The sequence below is a fragment of the Acanthisitta chloris genome, unplaced genomic scaffold (genome assembly GCF_000695815.1).
Source record: "Acanthisitta chloris isolate BGI_N310 unplaced genomic scaffold, ASM69581v1 scaffold4206, whole genome shotgun sequence".
In the NCBI taxonomy this organism is placed as follows: domain Eukaryota; kingdom Metazoa; phylum Chordata; class Aves; order Passeriformes; family Acanthisittidae; genus Acanthisitta; species Acanthisitta chloris.
This window is the reverse complement of record NW_008678548.1, coordinates 12,351-22,811: the sequence shown is the minus strand read 5'-3', so window position 1 is coordinate 22,811 and position 10,461 is coordinate 12,351.

Sequence of the window (10,461 nt, the reverse complement as noted above, 5' to 3'; positions counted from 1 at the left end):
CAGACATCTTGTGTCTGAGGAATATGAACCTCAGCAACTGAGATCGGGAGGACGTGAGCCCAGCCCTGCAGGAAAACAAACTTGCTACAGTGTCAAAAACCCCACAAACACTCAAGAGCTTGGCACTCAGGACATGTCCCCTGCAGCAGGCTCCTTGAGCCCGCACGTGGCAGCTGGGATACCCCACTGCCTGCCATGCAGAGCCCAGCACAGCTTTCTGCTCTGGAAAACAAACTCAGTAAATTGAGAAAAATTATGAGAAAGGCTTATGTTACACTTGATAACAACTTGCTGCCTCCTGCACCTCTGCTGAGCAAACCACCATTTCCTGAACTGAGGTGTCAGGCATGAAATATTTCACATGCTGGAGCAACCGTCACCATCTGCTGAGTGACAAACAGAACTTCAGCCTTTCCTGGTACTTAATGCATAAATCAGGGTGCGTCCTGTGTGGCTGTTTACAATTCTGTAATTGAAAACTCCTCACCTTGCTTGGGGAGGCAGAAGCAAAAATGCTTGTGGAGCCAGTATAGATTTAGCCTAAATCACTTTTTAGCCAAGTGTTTCCATCGCATGCAGTCTCATGCTACTGCTGTGGGAGCATTGCCACAAGTGTCTGTGGGCACGAGGTAAGGCCATACCCGAAGAACTAAGAAAGTGTTTCCTTAGGTATCCTCTTTTCTCCATAGTTAATACAGATTTATCCTTTCCTTCCACTCCACGTCTCACGAGCCATGTGAGAAATGACCATTACACGTGAGCTCCTGGATCTGGCAGGCTGATCTCTGCAGAAGCATTTATTTTTGTTCTTATCCCTCCAGCCTCTCATTGATTATCCCACCAAGTCCATACCTAATAAGTGTCAGCAGAGAGCATTGTCTGGGGCCACCATGGCACATCCTGCATGGGTTTCCAGTTCACACACAGGCTTGTCTGTTCAGAACACCACATCGATATACACCAACACAAGCACACACAGAAGATGACAGGAAGGGACTGTCCCCTCAAGCTAGCACGCAGCAGATCAGACCTAGAACACTGTGCCCAGTTTTGTGTCTCCAGTACAAGAAAAACATTGACAAAATGGAGCAATAAGCCCAGCACAGCCAAGGCACCGAGCCCTGGCTGGGAGAGAGGGAGGGAAGGAGGATTGTGTTCTGGTGGAGAAGGAAAGGCTTTGGGGGCTCATAGTACCCTCCTGCCAGGGGCTTATTGAGAGAGTGTAGCCAAGAGGGAAAAGATGAAATAACAGGCTTAGTCAGGATATCAGGGGATGTTTCTTCCTGCAAGGACAGCCAAGCAGTGAGACAGCTCACCCACAGAGATTTCCAATACTGGAAAAAGCCCAGGACAAGTTGGTCTGACCTTGTGGCTGACCACAAACAGGAGGCTGGAGTAGAACCCTCCCAAGGACCCTTCTCACAAGATCACTTCTGCCATGTTCTTCCTGCAGCAACCAGATCATTGCAGGTGTGCAGCTCACAGGAAGCTTTGTTTTCCCCTGCATGGTGCACTGATTTGCCACCTGTTTATCATCTTTCTCTAATCAGCATCCGGCTTCAGACCAGACTTTCAGAGGAGCTATTTTCTTGTTCAGGTTTGATGATGTTTCAGTTAAAGTCTGTGATAAGTCTCCTGATCTTGACACCTCCCAACCACAGGAATACTGCAATCAGTGGCTGATCCCTCACTTGTTGCATGTTTCTCTGCTGCACAGAAGTTCAACAGCATAAAGCTCCCAGATAAACCCACTCATTTCAGCTCCAAAAGTAGAGGCAAATCCCAACAGATTGTGCATGGCATTTCTACCAAAGCATTCTATACACTAACGTACTGGCTTAATATTTGCTTTATCCAACTCCAAAAGACAAGAACTCTAAACTTAACTATCCAGGGAAAGATGAAATATCAATAACAAGAAATAGCCACCCTACTCCACCCCCAACAAACACTTTGGACCAAAAGCTCTCACTGAACTGGAAGGGGGAATTACCTTCACAGGCTGGTGCTGCTGGAAGATGCAGAGATCCATCTACTCCCCTGTTTCTGGCTCCAGAGGGACACCAGGGAGAGCACAACCAGCCACTCTGCAGAGCCTTAAGAAGCTCAGCCTGATGTAGCACAGCTGTGCTCACAAGTGTTTTCAATTTCTCAGGAATTTAATTTCTCAAGAAATCTAATTTCTCAAGAAATCTAGATGCATGAACTACAGCATGAGAGACCTCTTGCCCTCTATATAATGTGCAAAGCTTCTCTGAAGGCAATTTTAATATGCATTATTGCTAGAATAAGCCACAGTAGACAATTCCTCATTTCTTACTGAAGTATATAGGAGCAGAGGGCGATTGGCACAGGCGAGTCAGAAGGAGGCAATTGGTGCCTTGGAAGTTCTTTGCTTGTTTGCATGATATTCCCATTCACACACAGCAGACATTTCCTGCCCTCAGGCCCCATTGGAATGGGAGAAATAAGCACAGAATTGTCCTGTACCATGAAAACAAAGGAAAGAACACGTGCAGTGAAAGAGAGGGAAAACATGAAATACTGAAGAAGCAAAAAAATAGAAAAGGAAAGTCTAGAGTCACTAGAATTTGTCTCCTGCTATGAATGAACAAAATAAAGGAAAAGTAAAAACACCCAGTTTCATTTTGTCCTAAAATACAACACTCTTAATATGCCAGAGACACATCTGTGCAGGCAGCTCCTCCAGAATGTTTTCCTTGTTTTCCTCTCCTTTTCGGGGCACTCAGTACTGCTCTTCAATCCGTTCCATTTGATTTGTGCCAACCCATGATAGCCTGCAGCAGCCACTGCGTGGAAACCATTATGTTTTACTAATCTTATGAGGGTAAAACAGAATTAAACCCAAGAATGACTGCAGCAGCTTTAAGCCACATGCAGTGCAAACAAGATGCAAATTCCTTAGATATGTTTCTAAAACAGTATTGGAACCCCCTGACCAAAAGCTACAGGGTCTGCGTTTACCTGCCCTTATTTCTTCTTTCAGTGTCTCAGTAAATTACCTTGGGGTCTCCTCTCCAGCCCCAGGACATTGGGAAACCAGTGCATCACCACTGTTGGGACTGCACTCCTGATATCTCTCAACCAATTCTACTGTTGGATAACAAGAATAAAAATTTCAAGCTATAACAGAGTACCTGGTGCAGAGAGGAGCTGATGTGCTGCCAGCTCCCAGCCTGGCTCTGCTGCCCTGGGAGCCCTTCTTCCAGATAAATGGATCTATTGGCTCCTTTCCCTTCTTCCTGTGCAAAATAACATCACTGCAAAGCCCTAGCTAGGATGCAGCCACTGAGACTTGTTGCTGGGTCAATTGCCTGATGGAAAACCCCAGTGCTGAGCTCAGCAGCTGAAGAGCTGCAGCTGTTGGTTACAACACTCAAATGCAAATGGAAATAAAAACCACTTGCAATGTAAACAGCAACACACTAGAGCATGCTAAGATGCATTACAGCAGCTCTACCTCCTATTTCCTTTTCCTTACAGCTCTGAAAATAATAGCTGCAAAGGTCAGGGGGCTTTGGGGGACAGTTGCTTGTAATCAGGCTGCTGCAGGGCTGGCTGAGCACTCAGGAGTCAGGTCCCAAAGACCCACCACTTCCATAAGAACATTGTTTAGGTTGGAAAAGCCCTCTAATATCTGTGGCCAGAGCACTGCAGATACCATGGTGTAAATATCTTCCTCTAGTTTGTTCTGCTTGTAGTCATGAAAGAGGGGAAAAATTTGTAGAAAGGACAATAAATGCCCATTTGAAGACAAAGTGCAACAGGTACATCAAAGATTCATTTAAAATAGCTCAAGAACTGTCCTGTCACAAGTAGGTGTTTTAAGGTCACTTAAAGGCTCAGGAATCCTTGGCAAGCAACTGGAGACAGGACTGTGTGAAAAGAGGCAGTGCCAGGAAACGGGAACTGAAGCAATATCTACTGATGGGAAAAGGGAAGTGGCCAGGATATTTCTCAGCTGGTTTCACATTCAGGCACCTCCTTTCACAGACCATCACTCCTGCTTCATGAGTGGAAAAGTGAGAGGTCAGAGCCAGACCCCAGGTTGCCCAGGGTATCAGGGGGCTTATGGAAACACACCATCGAGTGGGGACTGATTTGTGGGGCAATTCTTACTTAAGAGATCATTTCCCCTCTCATGCAAAACCATCAGGCTCAAGCAGTCACACTTGCACTTGTTATGGTTGTAGCATCTGCATTACCTCCCTCCAAATATGTGGTTGTGTGGGTTTATTTTAGAATAGCCAAGTACAGGAGAGGGTTTATGTTTCTGATTTCTTATATTTACATATAAATAAACCACTTAAATATATCCCAGCACCACAACAGCCAGCAGAAAACACCTCAGGGTGTACCCAGAGAGGCTGGGCTTGGCTTAGTTTTCTAACAACTCTGCCCTACAGGGACTCCTCCTATTGCAGTGATGAATGCTCTTTAAAGACTTGTTTGGAGAGGCTGTTTTATTGCAAGTGTTTCCTCAGTACCAATTTGTAACTTGTATTCTCACCTATCAGTTGCTTCACAGAACCACAGAATGGTTTGTCTTGAAACTTACCTTAAAGACCATCCAGTTCCAACCCCTGACCATGGTCAGGGACACCTTGCACTAGACCAGGTTGCTCCAAGCACTGTCCAACCTGGCCTTGAGCACTTCAAGGAGGTGATTTGAGGTCTCACACCTCTGGATCACTGGGAGCTGCTGGAGGTCCTGTGCACGGTAGTTGAGGGCTTCTACCCAGAGCAGCTTTTTACCTGCCATCAAAGAGAAATCTGGTGTCTTCATGACCATGAGCTGATGCAAAACTTTCTAGTGCAAAGGAGGAAAGCAGCACAGCTAGAAATGCAGGGGTATGCAGGTAAGTCACAGCAGAATGTGTGTTTGCCCCCACTGTGGTAGGTACAGTTTCTGCAGGGATGCAGGAGTATGAGGGAAGGCTGAGCAAGACCCAAACACGTGGGTTCTGTGTTGTGTCCCTGTCTTAAAACACATAACAGGGATGATACAATTTATCACAGGTCCATTTCTCACAGTCTTTTATCAGAGTAATTTAGAAACACCAGCGGATTCTGGCAAGAAGCAGTGTGATGACTGAACTTACCCTCACCTCAAAGCAGCCTGGGAAATACTAACCACAAACTTGAAGTGAATATATCCACCACCAGAGGTTTTTTTCTCTTATTTTCCTTTTCTTGGTGTTTTGGGTTTTTTTAGCTCACCCAGTCATGACACTTTTTACAAAGGCATTTGTAATACTGCAGAAAATAAGGACTGAAAATTCAGAGATGCATTTTATGCAGTACAAAACAGTTTTCTCTGGATTTCTATCTTAAATTTACCTTTTACTATATTCCAGTATAATACTCAGCTTGAAAGGAGCTGTATAATGGCATATAGGAACCAATATGTTACATGTACAATGGAGAAATTACTCCTGTTCACACCTTTGAGAACATTACATTTGAAATCTGAAAAAAAATAGGTATCCCCCTTTCTGAAAAGGTGTTTTATTCAAATTCCTCTTTAACACCTTTAATTGAATTTTCAGTGCAGCAGCCAAATAATTTCTAGATAACACATGACTAGTGTACACTACTATATTTTAGGATGATAAATCCATATGGAGTTGTACAGATAGTTAAGTGAGAACCCAAAGCCTGGTGTAAGATAACTGGTCCCTAGTTCAAATCTCCTTAAAATAGTCTAATAGCCGCAGAAGAGTAGATTATTAAGATAAAACATGCACATTCATGTTCCCATGTGCCTGTAGAAATATGAGATCTACTTTTCTAACAGAGAAAAAAAGACAAATTCTAATGCACCCAGTGGTTCCAGGAAGGCAGGGACCTCCTGAAGGGAGGGATTAAAGTGGGATGAATTATTTCAGCAGAAGTTGGGCTTTATTTCATGTTAGGCAGAGGAAGCCCTTGCTGGGGGCTCCTGCCTTAGAGTATTTGGCCACTGAAGTCCGGAGGCAGTCTGATAATTGATCTTGGTAGGGTCAGAGTCTGCATGTCAGTGACGATAAATCAAGCAGGATCAGATGTGTGAGCAAGGTCCGAACCTCCGACAGCAAGAGGATATAAGGTGGAAGATGTCCTTCATCCCATCCCAACCTGGCTGAGTGCTGAGGTGGATAGCTGCTTTGTCAAAATGAACCCACCTGGCACACCAGCACTTCCAAAGCTCTCACACAGTGCTGACCTGGGCTGTGTTCTAGCTGCAGAATGCTCAAGAAATGCCAAAATTAAAGACCTTATTCTTCACCAGTTGCACAGCACATGGCTGCAAACCTCAACTCGGGTTCAGGACTAACTCAAGCATCTTTATTCCACCTTTCCTTGCAGTGTCCTCTTGTCTCCTCAGACACTCAAGTGAGCTCTCCCATGGCCATCGCCCACCACGGCTGGAGCTGCTCTGTGTGCAGATCATCAACTGCTGCTCCATGAGAGCCACATCCCTGCTTCCCAGTGGGGAGGTTTCCCAGCCTTGCCTTCATCCCAAGCCTCTTCTGGCTCTAAACCATGTATCAAGCTCTGTAAGGAAAGGGACAATGTTAATGTATAGAATATCACTGTATTTCTAGATCAGGTTATAGGAAGCATTCCTTCTTTGCCAAAGTGTATTAATTTCTTCACATGCTGATACTAATTCTCCCTGCAAGTCCTGTGTGTGTATATATACATATGTGTGTGTTTTTAGAACACTGGTTTCAAGGCAGTGTTACCTCTGGCGTATTTTATACAGCTCTTCTGTCACTGGCAGATCTGCCTACATCCTCCCATCTCACAACCTCCTTCTGGCTATATTAGAATGACCCATATTCTTATTTCATAAGTTAGCTTATCTAGACAAAGAAGGTAGAGATACAAGCCAATACACCTGCACTTAAAGGATAGCCTTCAAGACTTGGAGCTGTGGTACCTGTAAAACAGCTGATGACAGCACATGGACTTTCCTTAGCCACAAGGTGAACAAAGTATATACTATAATTTGATTTTAATTAGTACTTTTTGCTGGTTGGAGTAGTTCATCTGTCAGTAACAAACAAACAAAAAAGACAAAAAAAGAAGTTTCGAAATAGTTGATGCAAACTCCAAGACAAGCCCTTGCAGAAGCTTGATCACTTCTCAGCCAGTTATGCTTGGCTGGGATTGACTCCTGGGAATAGCTGCACTGGTATCCTGTATTTACAGAGCTTCAGACCATGTTTAAGCTGAATTTCCTTGGACAACAGGGATGCTTGGTGGCAGTTCTACTTGTTTATGTGCCTATTGGAAGATCATATAAACTGGCATTGATTGGTCTCACAGCATCTGTCACCTGCACCTTGTAGCCTGCCAGAGCTGGTGACTGGCAAAGAAAAGCACATGAACATACAGGCATCACTCAGTTACATCATGAAACAAGCTGAAATCAAGTACTTTAATGTGCAGAGCATTGTTTGTCTTGAATAACTAAGCAAACATTGAAATAGGAAATTTTTGAATTTTCTCATCACATCACTTTTGCTTCAAAAACCACGAATTATATCAAAAGGGAATTTCTCACAAGTACATTTGAATTTTTATTCAATCACTCCATACAAACAAAAAGGAAAACAACAAAAAACCCACAAAGAACAGCTGTCGTGTTGAAATGAGCTGAAGCATTTAATTTTTGCTCAGCCTGGCCGTGACCTGTGTCTATCTGAGCTGCCATCAAGCCATGAAGTTTCTAAGTAATTTTTGCACTTCCTGACTCCACTTCTGTGGCCAGTCCTTACCCAGACTACATCACTCATAACAATCTATGTAACCTTTAATTAAACCTTGGAGCTGCCCCATGGATGTTCCTGAGAACTAGTGAGACGCTTGCCAGGGGATGCAGCCCTGATTCCTGAAGCACCTTGCCCTGTTTTGGTATTAGGGAACACCACAGTGGGTGACTGGGCCCAGAGTGGGGCTCAGTGGATCCCCTTCCTATGCTGTATTTGAAAAGGGTGACAAACAACCCTGAACAGTTGGATTTTCAGCTTTGTACCAGATAAATTCTTATCTCTCCATTAACACCCCGTAGCACACTCACAAAGCAAGCTAAGGAGAAAGCATTGAGAGAGACCAAGAGTGACATAACACCACTAATATGAATAAGTTGAGTCACAGTCATTATGTCCAAATTTCCTGTGAAGATTGCGTTTCTTTTGTTTATGGTGTTTGTTTTTTTAAAAAGTTGATGCAAACACCTTTTTACACCATCTAAAGACAAGGCAATAAATACAAGTTGATCTTCAAATGTGCAAGATGCTAAAATAAGTGAATTCCTCAAGGCAGACTGAGCCCTCAGCCCTCATCTTCCTCCTGTCACCCCCTGCTCCTGACCCCGCAGCAGCACTCGCAGTTCTCTGAACTCACCACCAGCCCAGTTTTCACAGCTATTTTCAGCATTGCTGCTGTGCAGCAGCCAAGTTCTCAGACTTAGTTGTGTGATTTTTCAGAACTTCCTCCAACTAGGTTTTTTTTTCCCCATCCTGAGCTCAACATTTTTATTCTTCCTAGGTCAACCAGAAGGCATCTTGCCTTGGCATTGTGCCTATCTGCCCAGCCCAGCTGCAGCAGTTCGTATGATCAGTGCCAGCTCCCGGGTGGGTGGAATGGGGTGGGAGGGGGACCCAAGTTCTTAACTAAGAGCCCATCAAAAACTCTCACTGTAGGGCAAACTCAGCCCCTTCAGAGCTAAAAGGACAAGGATTTGGGTGCTTCCCTGCAGGAAGGCAGGTCCCAGGCAGCTTTCCACTGGATACCTGCTATGCAGACTGAAGGCAATGGAGGGTCTTAGGGCTCAAGGGCAGCAGCTGCAGAGAGAAAAAAAAGTCATTATCCTACTCTATTCAATGCCTGCCAGACCACACCTGGAATACTGTCTTCAGTTTAGACCCTGCCATACAAAAATGGTGTGGATATGCTGGTCCAGAAATGGGCCACAAAGCTAATCCAAGGATTGGGAAGCTGATGTAAGAGGAAGGGCTGAGACAACTGGGGTTGTTCAGCCTTGAGAAAAGAAGATCCCAGGAGACCTTATCACTATGTTTCAGTATTTAAAGGGTGGCTACAAAGAAGATGGAGACTCCCTTTCTAGAAGGAGTCATATGGAAAAGGTGAAGGGTAATGGGTGTTAGTTCCTCCTGGGGACATTCCAATTAGACACAACAGGAAAACTTTTCACAATGAGAGCAATCAGCCATTGAAATAATGGCCCCAGGGAAGTGGTGGATTCCCCAACATTGGACACTTCAGTTGAACAGGGTGCTGGGCCATCTTGCCTAGACAGCATTTTTGCCAAGAAGGGTTGGACCAGATGATCCTTGAGATCCCTTCCAACATGGGATTCTATGACTCTCTTTTCCTTCCATTTTTTACAACCATCGTTGAGCCTGTGCTGGGCTCCCCATCTTGCTGGAGATTTCACTGAGCACCTGGTACATGCCAAGGCTCTGAGTTATTGAATGTGGGCAGGCAGAGGAAATGACACTGTGGGGTATTAGTGCAGAAGCACCATGAGCAGACACACACCCTGACATACACGGGCAACATCCTGCCAAGGGCAGAAAGCTCCAGTCACTGACAGCCCTGCAGAGGTTGGATGGAGTCTTGGAAGCACATCAAACAAATACAGATACTGCACTGTCCGTGCTGGTTTAGAACAGGCGAAGATTGACCTCTCAGCTCTTTATCTGCTCTCGTACACTCACAAAGCACCAAGCACAGGCTGAGAGCAGGCTGTAGGTGCTGGTGCTGCTGGGACAACCTGTGCCATTGCCTCCCCACCCTCACAGGGAAGAATACTCAGTTATTTGATTGAATTTTGGCCCCTCAAGCTCCTGACCCAGACTTAGCCCCAGGTGAGCTCCTGCTGGCCCCAGGCAGGGCAGGGCTGCAAGAGGCACAGGGCACAGCCAGCAGCTATTGCAACCCCGAGAAACAGCTGAGTCAGCCTTAACACATGATACACTGCTGACTCATATTTTCAGTTGACTCATATTTGCAGTTCCTTCTGGTTTTAATAAAAATGCAAGTGTGGAGAAATCACGTGATGCCATGCTCTCCCAGGAATTTGGGCATCATTTGGAGCAAACTCCATCCCTCTCCCTTAGTACTTAATTATCTTAAATTGTTAATTGCAGCATTTCTCAATAGCAAATGCAATTCCTAAGGTCCTGTTTTCTAGAAGAGCCCAGACACCTGGTGAGAGTACAGATGTAGTGAGGATGAGATTAAGCCATTTCTCAGACAGAGCACCCCACGAGCAGAGAGAACTCAGCCCTGCAGTTCTGAGGGTGCAGAAGAGTCAATTCCAAGTCAATTCCATGAGAACAATAAATCAGAAACGGGAAATGGCACACATGGAGGGAGTTAACCACAGAAACATGCCTTCAGCACTCCCTGCCAGGATTATAAATT